Source organism: Cupressus sempervirens, chromosome 8 (genome assembly GCF_028749045.1).
Source record: "Cupressus sempervirens isolate cs-2001-9-10 chromosome 8, ASM2874904v1, whole genome shotgun sequence".
NCBI classification, from domain to species: Eukaryota; Viridiplantae; Streptophyta; class Pinopsida; order Cupressales; family Cupressaceae; genus Cupressus; species Cupressus sempervirens.
Window position 1 is genome coordinate 819,112,082 of NC_143125.1, and position 16,456 is coordinate 819,128,537.

At 31.0% G+C, this 16,456-nt stretch overlaps 1 pseudogene; it reads left to right on the forward strand.

Annotated features, from left to right (window-relative positions):
* Positions 1-1,637: 1,637 nt before the first annotated feature.
* On the forward strand, positions 1,638-4,172 carry LOC149544910 (uncharacterized; annotated as a pseudogene).
* Positions 4,173-16,456: the final 12,284 nt, after the last annotated feature.

Genomic DNA, 16,456 nt, shown 5'->3' on the forward strand with positions numbered 1-16,456 from the left:
AACTTAATAAAGCCAGTTTGATCTGGCTACACAATTAGAGGTAGAAGATGGCCACACAATAATCTTTGTTTTAGTTTAACTAAAGTATCTTTAAAATACATAGACCACAAAAAACATCGACTTAGAGTTCTGAGAGAATCCTTTATTTTTTATTGGTTAATAAACAAATACTTTAAAACATAGAAAATAAAATTAGATATAAGAACATTACAAATACACCTTAATATTTATTTATCTTTTTTATATGATTATTTTTTCTTCATTAAATATATTTTATTAAATTAGATTAAGTTTATGCATCTCACTCTTAACATTTAATAGGTTTTTAATAATTTATGTTAACATAGAATAAAATGTATTATTTAAATAAATAGAAGTATAATTATTCATCATGGAATATCATTTATCTTTAGTACTTTTGGTTTCAATTGTGTTTCTTTTGATCACACTCTATCGTCATATCAGAACTTTAAAAGGTGATTCGTCATCATATCATCTTTATTTAAAAATTATTTATAAAATATAAATAATTAATTTATATAAAAATTTAATCACTTTAATATATAAATTCAATATTTAATTTATCTTTAAAAATAATATAAAATTTTACATGAAATTTATTTTAAAAAAAAGAAAAAAAAAAAAAACAATTACAAGGAATGCATTTATTAGTTCTTGTCATGGCAGGAATACTTATGCATTCATGTTAGTGCTAATATGACATTAACTTGACCAATCAAATCAAATAATTTAAAAGTTTATATGCAACTTACAATGTGTATATCTATTTTTCATTTTTCATTATTTTATAAATGACATTTTGTCCTCATTCTATTGGTCCATACTATTTTTGGTCCATACTACTTTGAATTGAAGAAGATTATTTAACTATTATTTTTAAATAATTGATTACATTTGTACACATTTCGTGATTCATTCAATAAGATGTTACAACACCAAAAACAAAATGTCAAAAGATGAAGATTCAGTGAGTGATTGTGAGGCATGTAACATTTTTAGACAAATATTCATTTCTATTTATAAATATTTATTATCATTATCTCCCTTTTCAATCTCTTTTCATATATATAAATCTCCATTTTCCTTCTCAAATATATCTCATTTAACTTTCCCTTCATATATTTAACTTTGACGCAATGTGTTTTTTTTGTTAAATCAGTACAATAGCGTAAAGTAAACGGTTAAGAAATTCTACTCAAGTTGTAATCTTTTATGGAGACCACATGCTTTTAACTTAATTGGACATCTGGTCAATCCTTTTTTATCGTTCAAGACTCGCCATTTTCTACTTGTAACATATTTCCACAATTTGCAGTACTTGTGTCACATCAACTGGTATTTCCAGCATGACAACGAAAAATGTCAAAATTCAAGTCTGGGGGGCTGTACTCACACAACTTCAACAAATTAATGTGAACTAAAGAAATAAATGTCTGCTGAGATAGTGCAATTATAATCAGAATTTTATAATCTTTTTATGGTGACGACTTGTATTTCACGGACTGCCTTGACTTCGCGTGTTTCTACGATAATTCTGTGTTGTGCATCGAAATTGTTGGTCTCCCTCCTTTTTAATCTCTTCCCCTCTCCTCACCCCGCCAATTCACTCTCATCATCATGGCTCATTCATATTCATTTCTGTTTGCTCTTGTTACTCTCCCCCTCTTTCTTCTCTGTTTCTGCAGCGGATGTACTCACCGGGAGCGACAAGCCCTTCTCCAATTCAAGACAGGCCTCAATTACTCCTCTCATTCCTACCCTTTCATTACCAATCTGACATCGTGGGAGGAGGGAGTCGATTGCTGCCACTGGGCTGGCATTACGTGCTCCAACACCACCCATCATGTACTCTCTGTTGAGTTTTACTATGGCAATGGAGGTTTCATATCCGAGAGCTTGTGCACCCTCGCTTCTCTTGAAATCATACACCTCCACGACAGTGGATTAACAGGTACCATTCCTGACTGCCTAGGCAAACTCTCTTCTCTGAAACTACTAGATTTATCTTGGAATAAGTTGATGGGGACCATTCCATTGTCCTTTGGAAACATGTCTTCTCTCACAGAACTTGATTTAACTGGTAATAATTTGAGTGGGAATATTCCACTGTCCTTTGGAAACATGTCTTCTCTCACACAACTATATTTATCTGGTAATAGTTTGAGTGGAAATATCCCACTGGTCTTTGGAAACATGTCTGCTCTCACAGAGTTGCATCTTTCTTATAATCAACTCACAGGAAGCATTCCCCCTTCTCTCTCTAATCTCTCTTCTTTACAATTCCTAGAACTTTTAGTAAATCAGTTGAGCGGTTGTACTCCGGAGTCTTTAGGTGATCTATCTTCACTGCGTTACTTGGATCTTTCTTACAACAAGTTAAATGGAACTCTTCCCTTAACATTTTCAAAGTTGTCCTCCCTTACACAATTCAATGTTCAGGGGAACGCACTCAGTTTTAGGAACTCTTTGCCAGAGCTACCCTCTTCACTTCAATCGCTCTCTCTCAATCTCAATGGTGGTCAGATTATTTCAGAGGTTTTCTTTCACAACCTTAGCAGATTAGAGTATTTGAGTCTGTCCAATTGTGTATTTAATTCCAGCCCCACCTGGATTCCCTTGTTTCAGTTGAAGTACTTATTTCTGACATCGTGCAAGATGGATGGTCGAATTCCGTCCTGGATATCTACTCAGGTCTCACTTCAATGGTTGGAATTAGCTGACAACAATCTTGTTGGAGAAATTCCAAGTTGGCTATTGGATACAAGGCTTGAGTACATCTATCTCACGACAAATCATCTCCAAGGTCACCTTTTGTTAAATGCTTCAGCTTGGAATAACTTGTGGGTCTTGGATGTGTCGAACAATGCCTTCTATGGACAGATGCCATCAACTTGGCCATCTGGTCTGCGCACTTTGTTGCTCAATAACAATTCAACGACGGGAAATATTCCTCCACTGCAGAGTGATTGTGCACTGGAAATATTAAATCTGGCAAATAACCATTTGAATGGAATCATCCCTCCAAGTATAGCCCATTGTTCACAGCTTCAAGTCTTGAATGTGGGGGATAATAATTTGACGGGAAGGATGCCATCCGAATTAGGTAGTCTAACTCTGTTGCAGTCACTGGTGATAAGGAATAACAAGGTCAGTGGATCATTCCCCCCCTCCATATCAAACTGTTCACAATTGATTATTTTGGATGTTGGCCAGAATTTGTTGACAGGTCGGATACCAAAGTCAATAGGAAATATTTTAGAGCTGAGAGTGCTAGCAATGAGGAGGAATAATTTTGAAGGTGGTATTCCTGATGAAATTGTGCGGCTAGAATTCCTTCAAATTTTGGACCTGTCCTCAAATCAGCTATCAGGGTTTATGCCACGTGGCATTTTCAATTTAAAAGCAATGATGGTAGAACCACACCAAGAATTTAGCTTGATTCCAATTGATTCACGTGGCATTCCAATTGGCCCACCCCGTGACAATTTAGTAAATTATGCCTTGTACATGTATAAGAATGGATTGAAAATGGATTCTAAAGGCAGAGATGAGGACTACGAATATATCTTTTCCAATATGGCATCCATTGATCTCTCAAACAACCAATTGAATCGGGATATTCCTTTTGCTTTGGGAAAGCTGAAGGGCTTGAAGCTGCTCAATCTTTCTATGAACAATCTTAATGGTACAATTCCAAATACTATTGTACAACTGAGCTGGTTGGAATCATTAGACTTTTCAAGAAATAACTTTTCAGAACACATTCCAGACCTTGGATTTTTGAGTTATTTGGGAGCTCTCAACTTTTCCAACAACAATCTTTCAAGGAGTATACCACAAGGAGGGCACATGGCAACATTCACTAATTTTTCATATTCAAATAATCCAAATTTATGGGGATGCCCACTTGCAAACAAATGTCAGTGGCCAGAATTTGTTCCAGGTCCTCATATTTCTACTTTTATCAATGAAGAAAAGGATATCAAAGAAAGCGTGTGGTATTGGATTGGAGTTGGATTGTCCTACGAGCAGGTTTTGCAATAGTGGTTTTACTTATTGTATTGAAATGGAAATGGGGACATACTTACTTCAAGGGAGTTGACTTGGTCTTGAAATTCCTTTTCCCTCAACTTCACAATTTGACAATATGAAAGTTTATATTTTTATTGATGTTGATCAATACAAATATATTGTAATTTTTTGAAGGTATTCAACTGATTATTCCAAATTATATACTTGTATATATCTATTTGTTTTGTTGTTTTGTAGATTTTAAAACTATTGTAGGAATTAAATCCATGCATACCAACAATTTTTTGATTTGATTAAAGTAATTTACAAAGTGGTGTCAGGGCTATGCTTTTAGATGGTTTGTAATGGAAGTGCATGAAATCAATACAAATTTCTTAGTGTTGTCACTTTTCTTCTTTTTATGATTGATGCATATCATGTTTGTTGTAGAAAAATGGAGATCATTATAATATACTTGTATAGTTTTTGAATTAGATTGTGTGAATATTTTTAATATCAATATTTCAGATCACACTCTATGATCCATCACATAATAAAAATAAATAAAAGACAACTCCCTATAGTTGAATACAGTAACTGTTGACCATTCGTATAGTTGGCAAAATGCAAATAAAGAAACATTAAAAGGTGGCAATCAAAGCTAAGGCAAAAGGCAAGTTTGAAATGTGAAACATGGCAAAAATAAATAAAGACAAGTTGAAAGAAAACATTAAATATTGTTTCAGTGGTAGTATTAAAAAAGAGACCATAAACCACTATCATAGTCAGGTCGTGTCATTTAATGTTTACCTGCATACTTCACCAAGTGTAAAGAATTTATGGTGGATTTGAAAAGGTTTTATGTTTTAATTTTGTTTGTGGGTATTTTGGAAGACTTGCGGATACTATTATGAAGTTTTGCTTTTCTCTCTGCAAAGTTGTAAATCATCAATATGGAAAGAATTTCTTTGGTTTACTGTATGGGTTTTGGCATGTGAATTGAACATCTTTGACTGCGAAGTGTTTGTGAAGTCCTACATAAAAATTACAATGTGATTCTTTGGCTTTGAAAAAGGAAAAAACTTTGCATTTTGTAAAATGTTTGAATAGCTATTTCATTAACAGTGAAATGGTGCAAGGATTATGATGTTGTTTCATTTTAAATGATACTCACCTATTCTTTTTCTATGTGCATAAACAAACAAGGTGAAAATGGACTTTTGGTTTAAAATAAAGGATAGATTTTTCGAGGCAAGATGGAAGTCTTCAAATGCAAAAAGAAAGGTTCTGGAAACAATGGAGGTAAATAAAGAAAAAAAAGTTCCAGGTATGCATGCTTGACATTTTTTTTCAAACATATAGGTGTGAAATATGGGTTTCATTTTACTGAAAGAATTTTATTTTTTTCTTTTTCCAGTTTCAGAAAGGAATGAAAAATATAGTCAGATTTTTGAAAAAGAAAGAGGAAAAACAAAGGTTTTTGAACACAAAATTTTTGTTTCTTGGTTGCTAAGAAAACTATAAAAATCCAGTACCATTTCTTGAAAATATTTTTTGAATTTGATATTATTTCTTTCTAGATTCAAAATAAAATTTTCTGATGTTCAAAGGAAAATTATTTTGTGAATAATGAAGTTTCTTTAAACCCTAATGGTTTGGAATAAAGTTTTAAAAACATGGATTTCTATTTTCATAACCTAGATGACAGTTCTTGAAAGATTTTCATTTGTTCAAAGAGAAATTTTGTAAAGTGATTTCATTTGTTTAAAATGGGAATTGTTTTGAAAAGTTGAAAAGAAAATTTTTAGGTTTATGACTGATTGTGAGCAATACGATTCCAGTTTTAAAATGAAAGGTCAAGGATGAATAGGGTCATTGGTTTGAACCCTTAAATAGCAATTTTTGAAGATTGATATTGCTGGTATGGACAAATGCAAAACTTAACTGATACAAGTTGGTTTTAACAACAATATTTTTCAAAGGGGTGTTGTAAAATGACCCTAACTGGTTTAGTTGGTTTTTTCATAATTGATTCATTTTGAATTTCATCTCTATTTATAGAGATCATTTGTAAATTCTAAAAGAGATATGTGTAAGAAGATCATTGAAGAAGAGACACAAATATGTTTGAGAAAACTTGTGAAGACTTGTAATTTGAAAGCTATATCATAAAGTTACCTACATGTATAGATGTAGCATATACATGTATATGTGTGTGTGACATTATAAAAATAGCAAAAGATATAAAGGGTTGAATACCCTGAGTAGTTATTGCTGCTAATTGTAAAGGAGTTGATGCTCATTAAAGATTACAGGTTGATGGAGTGATTTTTCTCCCTATGATGAATCCTTTTTGAGGAATTTTGAGGGTTTCCCACTCAGAAAAATATGTGTCTCTATATTTTGTGAGTTGATATTTCTTTTTGTTCATGGTGAATGTTTATTTTTTCAACACAACTTTACATTTAGTTATGAATTGTTAAAGGATTGTAATCAGTTTTGAATTAAATTCATATAGTTCTAATTCACCCCCTCTCTCAAAACTCTGATACTTCCAACAAGTGGTATTAGAATGTAGGATTCATTTTTAGGAATTGTTCTAGGTATATTATTTGGAAGTTATGGCACAAGCTAAATGAGCTTCTCTGAATAGGGCTCCACTATTTGATGGAAACGATTATGTTTTTTGGAAAGTAATGATGGAAGCCTTTATACACTCTTTATATGTAAGAATGTGGGATGTTGTTATTACAAAGTATACTGTCCCACCAATAGTCCCTACTGATGCAAATGATAAACTAACATTTGAGTTGGATAAGAAGGCAAGCTCTTTCCTTCTTTGTGGTCTCACAAAAGATGTTTTTGCTAAAGTTGTCTATTGCAAGTCAGCAAATGACATTTGGGTCAAACTTGAAACAATCTATCAAGGAGATGAAAAAGTAAAAGAATCCAAACTACTAACTCTCAAAACACAATTTGATAATCTGAAAATGAATGAAGATGAAACCATTGCAGCATACTTCTTAAGAATTGATGAGGTAGTAAATGCTAGAAAGGGCCTAGGTGAACATATTGATGAACATAATATAGTTTCAAAATTTATTAGGTTAGTATTACCTAAATTTGAAACTAAAATATCTACATTAGAAGAAAATAAAATCTCTTCTAAAATGACTCTACATCAATTGCAAGGAACACTAACTGCATATGAAATGAGGATTAGCAATCAAGCTAGTTCCTCATCAAAAGAAATAACTTTTAAGGCTCAAAAACATGATGAGAGTGATTCAGGCCTAACACATGCTTTAGAAGCATTGCTGGTTAGAAGAATGAGAAAGAAGTATAAAGAAAAACCTTAATGTTTCAGCTATAGTTAGTTAGGACATTTTGCTGCAAAATGTCCAAATGTTGAACTTGAAGACTATGATGAGAAAATTGAGAAGGTTTCTAAAAAGAAGCCTTGCAATAAAAAAAAAAGATTCAAGGACTATAAAAAGAAAAGTCTTCTATCAAAAGAAGATTCTAATGAAGAATCTAGTGGTGCTAATGAAGAAGGGAAAAGACCATTGATGGTTGAAATAGTCCACACCCCTAAACCTGAATCTAGTGAATCTGAATCTTCATCTAATTTAGATGAAGAAATAGATCTCAAAGAACTTCTAAAATCTTTGCAAGAACTTAAAAGATTAAAGAAGTTAATTTCAAATCATGAAATTGAAAACCAAAAACTTCAAGAAGAGTTAAAAGAAGCAAATTTGATTATAGAAAATAAAAAATTCTTACTTGAAGAAAAGGACAAGAAATTAAATGTTCTACAAAGTTCATCTGAAGAATCTTCTAATCAATAAAAAAAAAAAATTTCTATGGTTATTGTTTCAACTGCAATGTCTTTGGGCACAAGGTTATTTTTTGTGAAAACAACACCAATCAAAAGAAGAATTATTAGGTGCTTTAAATGTTTTCACTATGGCCATTATGCAAATCAATGTAAATTGAATTTGAGACCTAAACAAATCTAGAAGAAAGTAAAGACAACTAAAAGGTCTTTAATTACTAAAACAACCCTATTTGCTCAAAAACCTGCAACATTGGTTTTAAATAGTGGCTGCTCACACCATATGACTGGGTGTAAAAGAAAATTCAAAACCCTTGAAGATTTTGATGGAGGGATTGTACGATTTGGTGATAATTCAGGAGCCTACATAATAGGAAGGGGCTCAATAATTTTGAACAAGGATACACCAATTCATGATGTATACTTTGTTGAAGGTTTAAAACATAACCTTTTAAGTGTTAGTCAAATTTGTGACAGTGGATACTCTATTTCTTTTAATGCAAAATGATTCTATATCAAAAATGGAAGAGATAGAGTCATTGCTAGTGGGTTAAGAATAGGTGGAAATCTTTATAACCTAACTGATTCTACTATTCAAGAAACTTCATTGGTTAATACTTGTCTTATGATTCAAGTAGAAGAGAAATGGCTATGGCATAAGAGATTCCAACATCTAAACTTTGATAATCTTGCTAGAATTGGTAAGAATAAAAAGGTCAGAGGATTACCACAAATAACCAAACCAACAAATATTTGTGAAGAATGTGTAAAAGGAAAATAAATGAGAGTATCTTTTAAAATAAAAGAATATTCATCAAATAGACCACTTGATCTAGTGCATACTAATCTATGTGGTCTAACTAAAACTGCTTCATTAAATGGTGAAATATATTTCATGCTATTCATAGATGATTATTCAAGGATGGCTTGGGTAACATTTTTGAAACATAAATCAAAAGCCTTCCATCATTTTAAAGTTTTTAGAAAAATGGTAGAAAAAGAAATGAGATCAGAAAAGGGAGGAGAATTTACCTCTCAAGAATTCATTGAGTATTGTGAAGAACATGGCATAAAAAGACAATACTCTACTGCTAGGACACTACAACAAAATGGTGTTGTAGAAAGAAAAAATAGAACTGTAAAAGAAATGACTAGGACCATGCTTAATGAAGCAAAACTTCCTAATAAATTATGGAAAGAAGTTGTTCATATAGCTGTCAACATCCTAAATAAAGCACAAATCAGAGTTAGAATAGCTTATACTCCATATGAATTATGGAATGGAAAAAATGCAAATATAAATTTTTAAAAGATTTTTGGCTATGAATGTTTTATCAAAATGAATGATGATTCTTTAGAGAACTTCAATTCAAGATCTGATGAAGGGGTTTTCCTTGGATACTCTACATATAGCAAAGCCTATAAATGCTATAATAAAAGGCTAAATAAAATTGTAGAAGACATTAATGTTGTATTTCATGAAAATTCGGTGTGCTACACTAATAAAGAGGATCATGAAGATACATCATTTTAAAAATCAAAATATTTACATGATGAACATTCTGAAAAAGTTGAAACTGAACTTGCTAATGAAATTGTACCAGAAAACTGTTTCAAGTTCCAAAGCAATAAGTATTGGTTCAAAAATAAAAACATCTTCTAGAATAATTGGTATGAGACATCCTGAGTCTCAAGTTATTGGGAATGTAGAAAAAGGGATCTTAACTAGAAGAAAAGCCAAAACAGATGAACAAACAAGCATTGCTAAACATGTTTGCTTGATATCATATTTTGAACCAAAGGGTGTTACTAAAGCCTTATCATACTCTTGTTGAGAAAATGCTATGAAGGAAGAAATAAATAGAATAGAGAAAGACAAGACTTGGGAACTTGTTCCTAGATGTAATGACAAGAATGTCATAAGTGGAAAATGAGTATTTCGTAACAAACTAAATGAAGATGGCAAAGTGATTAGGAATAAAGGTTATGCTCAGCAAAAAGGAGTTGATTTTGGTGAAACCTTTGCACCAATTACAATGATGGAATCAATCAAAATTTTCCTTGAATATGCCAGTTATAAAAAATTCACTATTTACTAGATTGATGTCAAAATTACATTCTTGAATGGGTATCTTGAAGAGGAAGTCTATATGGAACAGCCAGAAGGCTTTGAATCTTCTGACAAACTTGACTATGTTTGCCGACTGAAAAAGGCTTTATATAACTTAAAACAAGCTCCTAGAGCTTGGTATTCCAAGTTGGATAAACATTTAACTACAAATGGATTTTCTCATGGAAAAGTAGATAGCACTTTGTATATCAAAGTTATAAATGATGATATTTTCACAGTAGAAATCTATGTGGATGATATTATTCTCGAGTCTACTAATGATGAATTAACAAAACATTTTTCAAAAATCATGGGTATGTGCAGGATCATGGTGTGCCAAAAAGTGGCGATCTGAAAAATTTGTAGTTTTGAAATATCTCAAACCATTTCAAAATCTATTCCAACTTTTTTCCCACCCACCCTGATATTAAATGAACAAAAAAAAAAAATCTTTGTAAGGTCTATTATATTTTTTGATACCAAACCTATGTTGTCAACTTTAAAAAATCTTTAAAATATGCTTTTGGCCTGTTTTTATGTGAATTTTACTTCAAACATGTAGCTGATGACTTTTTTTCCACCAAAAATTGATGAAATGAAAAGGGTTTTATACAAATGTTCTTATCTTTCCATAAACGTAAGGTTTTTCAAATTATGAGTTTAGTAAGTAATTATTACTTATTTTCTAATGGAGTTATGCATAAAGAGTTGACTGACACACTACTTGTAAAACAACTATAACTTTCAAATGATACAACATTTTTTAAATCCAAAAGATGCATCACATTTTATGTTTTTTCTACTATAAGGAAAAAAAATAAAAAATAAAATTTTGTAGAGTTTTGAATTAGTGTAGGTGGTCAGACACGAGAATTTTTTTATTCCAAAAATACTAAAGTCTAAAATTAATTAATAATTATTTATTTAGAATAAAAATACCCAAAAATATGTGTCACATCTAGGCATGAGTCTACTACTTATATCTAGAATATTATTAAAATATATTATCATTTGATTTTGGTTTAAGGTGGTTAGACATACATCTACTTCTTATTTTTATTTTAAAATTTTTGTAATATTGCATTAAAATTCAGAATTTTGACCAATCAATTTTTTTTTTAGATAAGTCCCAGTAGTTTAGAAACTAGATGCAATTTGCTAGAGATTCTTTTCTCTCAACTTTTTGATATAAAGTTAATAACAAGTAGAAAATTGCATGTCAATTTGACATAATCCTAATTTTCTGATTTTTTATTGCCACTTAAGAGCATAGTTTGGTTGGCCATGATCTTGCACATACCCTCATGGAATCTGAGTTTGAAATGTCACTATTGGGTGTGCTCACATTTTTCCTTGGTTTGCAAATCTCATAGCTTGAACATGGACTATTTCTTTCTCAAACTAAATATGCAAAAGAAATGTTGAGAAAGTTTAATATGGCTGAATGTAACCCAATAAGTACTGCTATGGAGACATGCTACAAACTAATAAAGAATGATGACTCACCTTCTGTAAATCAAACTCTTTATAGATCCTTGATTGGAAGTTTGTTATATCTAACTACATTTAGACCTGATATAATGCAAGTAGCATGTATGGTGTCAAGATTTCAATCTAATCTAAAACAATCTCATCTAAATGCAGTAAATAGAATATTAAAATACATTCAAGGTACACTTGATTATGGTTTATGATATTCTCACAAAAATGATTTTACACTTTCTAGTTATACTAATGCAGATTGGGGTGGATCTGATGATAAAAAGAGCACTAGTGGTGTAGCTTTCTTTCTTGGTGATTGTTTACTTGCCTAGCATAGTAAGAAACAAGATTGTGACATCTTGTCTACTTGTCAATCTGAATATGTTTTTGCTACAACATGTTGTACTCAATTGATTTGGATGGATTATTAGTTATCTGATTTGGGCATTCAAGTTTCAAAACCCATTTCTATCATGTGTGATAATATGAGTGCTATTCAATTAAGAAAAAAATCTAGTAATGCACTCATGCAAAAAATATGTAGCCATTAAACTTTATTTCTTAAGAGATAAAGTTCTTAATAATGAATTCAAACTAATTTATGTGCCAACTAAAGGGTAAGTAGTAGACATTTTTACCAAAGCTCTACCTCGAGAATTGTTTGAACAATTAAGAATACAATTGGGAGTTTTCTTTCAATCAATGTTGATATAAGATTCTTGCTAGTAAACATTCTATGTTAGGTTTATGCTCTTTTCACAATTTTTTTTTAAGAAAAGCAGATGTTCAAATTTTTTGATGCAAAAATTATGGGGGAGAAATCAAAGTTGTGCTCATGTAATCAAAATTGGTTTTGATAATCAACTTTGTATTTTTTGATGGGTTTCAACATTATCCTATATAGTTCTCAAAGTGTTTGATGATTCTCAGTATTTTTGTGGTTTCAACACATTAGTATTTTTGTGGTTTTAGCACATCATGAAATATGAAATAATCAACATTTATATGATCTACATTCTTTGTTCATTATCTTGTATATATGAGATGAAACTTGTATTCAAATTTTTATATGTTTCACCTTATATATATTAGATGGTGAAAATTTTTGTCTCAAAAAATAGGGGAGACTGTTGACCATTTGCATAGTTGGCAAAATGCAAATAAAGAAATTTTAAAAGGTGGCAATCAAAGCTAAGGAAAAAGGCAAGTTTGAAATGTGAAATGTGGAAAAAAAAAATAAAGGCAAGTTGAAAGAAAATATTAAATATTGTTTCAGCAGCAATATTAAAAAGAGACCGTAAACCATTGTTTGCATTGTGTAAAATGTTTGAATAGCTATTTCATTAACAGCGAAATGGTGCAAGGATTATGATGCTATTTCATTTAAAATGATACTCACCTTCTTTTCCTATGTGCATAAAAAAAAGGTGAAAATGGAGTTTTGGTTTAAAATAAAGGAAGGGTTTCTTGAGGAAAAATGAAAGTCTTCAAATGCAAAACAATGTTCTAGAAAAAATGGAGGTAAATAAAGAAAAAATAGTTCCAAGTATGCATGCTCGGCATTTCTTTTTAGACATAAAGGTGTGAAATATGGGTTTCATTTTATTCATAGAAGATTTTTTCTTTTTCTTTTTCTAGTTTTGAAAAGGAATGAAAAATACAATTAGATTTTTGACAAAGAAAGAGGAAAAACAAAGGTTTTTGAAGACAAAAATTTTGTTTCTTGGTTGTTGAGAAAACTATAAAAATCCGGTACCATTTCTTGAAAAGATTTTTTGAATTTGATATTATTTCTTTCTGGATACAAAATAAGATTTGGTGTTGTTCAAAGGAAAATTGTTTTGTGAATAATGAAGTTTCTTCAAACCTTAATGGTTTGGAATAAAGTTTTAAAATTTTGGGTTTCTGTTTTCATACCCTAGATGACAGTTCTTGAAAGATTTTCATTTGTTCAAAGATAAATTTTTTGAAGGGATTTCATTTGTTTAAAATGAGAATTGTTTTGAAAAGTTGAAAAGAAAAGTTTCAGGTTTATGACTGATTGTGAGAAATATAGTTCCAGTTTTAAAATGAAAGGTCAAGGATGAATAGGGTCATTGGTTTGAACCCTTAAATGGAAATTTTTGAAGATTTATATTGCTGATATGGACAAATCTGAGACTTAACTAATACAAGTTGGTTTTAGCAACAACATTTTTCAAAAGGGTTTTGTAAAACCACCCTAACTGGTTTAGTTGGTTTTTTCATAACTGATTCATTTCAAATTTCATCTCTATTTATAGAGATCATTTGTAAATTTATAAAGAGATATGTCTAAAAAGATCATTGAAGAAGAGACACAAATATGTTTGAGAAAACCTATGAAGAATTGTAATCTGAAAGCTATATCATAAACTTACCTACATGTATAGATGTAGCATATACATGTATATGTGTAGGTGAGATTGTAAAAGTAGTAAAAGATATAAAGGGTTGAACACCTTGAATAGTTATTGCTATTGATTGTAAAGGAGTTGAAGCTCGATAAAGATTACAAGTTCATGGAGTGGTTTTTCTCCATATGATGAATTCTTTTTGAGGAATTTTGAGGGTTTCTCACTTGGAAAAATATGTGTCTCTATATTTTGTGAGTTGATATTTCTTTCTATTCATGGTGAATGTTTATATTTTTCAGCATAGCTTTACATTTAGTTATGAATTGTTAAAGGATTGTAATCAGTTTTTAAATTAAATTCATATAGTTTTGATTCACTCACCCTTTCAGAACTCTAACACTTCCAATAGTAACTACCAGTAAAAGCAATTTAGATTTTCTTTGAATTGAAGATAGGGATAACTTTAAGGAACACCCCCCTCCCAAAATTTATAAAATTGTGGCGAATCATATGTCATTTGGGTGAAAAAAAAAATAGTGTTGGCAAATTATGTGTCAATCGATGGATATTTGGTGGCGAATTTTTAAATAGTTTAGACAATTTTTATAAAATAATGGCGATTATAATTTAAAAAAAAAATAAAATTATTAATATTGATGGCGAATTATGTTTTGAAATATAATTATGTTAAATGTATTATTTGAGAACTCAGACCGTCTGATGATCCAAGATCAATGGCTGAGGTTTAATTTCGGGCAACATTTCTTGAAGGAAGAAGAATTGTCGAGGTAGTCACCGGAATGTTGACACGTATCAAGGTAAGTTGTCTGTGCAGTACAATGTCACTCATAAAAAAAAAAATTCACATACGAAAATGGGAATTTGGCGAATGATGATCGTCGAAAGAGACACTCAATTAATTCCATGGCGAATAAGAGTAAACATTAAAGAGAAATATGGGTGAAGAACCCGACTACCAAACTGAATTACGTAATAATAGTGGCGAACCTTCCGACCACTATATGAGTATTTTATAAAATCTAGGCGAACCGGTCAACTAGTATACAATATTTTTTTTAGCCAATTTCTATAGCCCAATCAGGACATATTAGCCAATTGGCGAATAATAGCCACTAAAAAAATTCCTGATTGAAGAAGATTATTTAATTACTATTTTAAATAATTAGTTACATTTGTACACATTCCAGAATTGATTCAAAAAACACAGCAACATGAAAATCGTTAAATGATGAAGATTTAGTGAGCAATTGTAAGGCATGCCTGTAATATTTATGATTATTATGGGTCTCTACTACAATTTCCACTGGTGATTGGCCTTGTACCCATGTCTCTAATAAAGAAATAGTAACGAATTTGATATTACCACAATTTACAGTATTTTCTTGAATTAAGACAAAGGAAAAAATTGAATTTGAAATCTGCGAGTATATATGGTAGTCAAAATTTGTATAATTAATCAGCAATAGTGTGACCCAAATAAAGAAATGACTATATAGGTAATGCAATCTTTTATGGTGATTAGTTGTTTTTCTTTGAAAGTTTTGTGGTAGCGCATCAAAATTGTCGATTTCATCACATTTTTTAAAATTCTGTGTTAGCATATCAAAATTATTGGTTTCCTCTCATTTTTTTTAGCCCCACTCAGTCAATGGTCCTTTATGGCTCCTAAATCCTTCAAACCATAATGGCTCCATTTCCTCATTATGTTGAACCTTTACAATGTTCCAACAATTTATGTTCTACTTCTTTAGTGCTTTCTGATTTTTAACACCAACAATTTCTGTTCTAAATTATCAGTGTTTTCAGTTTTCTAGAATTCGATATACACTTTCAGTTTTTAGAGTACCATATACACTTTGAATTATTGTACCATCAGCCTATTTTATTGTCAATGTTATTTATAAGCTTTATAGAATTTATTGGAACTACTAAGTCCTTCATCCGATTCTGGAGTCAAGTGCACATTGAATTAAGGATGGTATTCTAAATTTCTCCCATTAACTTTGGGAGTTAATGGGTTTTACTATAGGTTTTAAGGTAGGGAACTATAGGGTTTTGGGCAATTTATAAATGAAAATAAAAAATAAAAAATGCCATTAAAGCCAACTGTCAATGTGTGTGACTTTGGTGTGCCTGGTAAGTGGACAACAGAAAGATAAGAATGAGTTGAATGCACTTAGCATGACCATGTAGCAGTAGCCTGTAGGTAGGTGCAGTTTGGATTATTTGATTATTCTGAGGGCTTGAAAAAAGGCTGCATGTGATCAGATTGGGTGACTCAAGCTCTTCCCCTTTAGAAAAACCTTTATTTTAGAGTGTTAAATATTTTGCACAAAGATTAGTGCTTTTGTGTTTGCAATTCATGGAAATAACTCTGCATTTCTATTTTAAAATAACTGATTACCTTTCCTGTAAACAATTGCTTATTTTTTCTATTTTTTGTTGTATAGCGTAAAGGTCTTTGTGCGAACGTTTTTTACCAGGAAAAGGTAGAAACTATGTCATTTCAACTTGCCCTTTCTTCTCTACTCGAGTGCCCTTTTACATTTTCTTCAATAAAATTGTTGTCAAAGAAATTGTAGGTCTCATTCTTCAGTATCC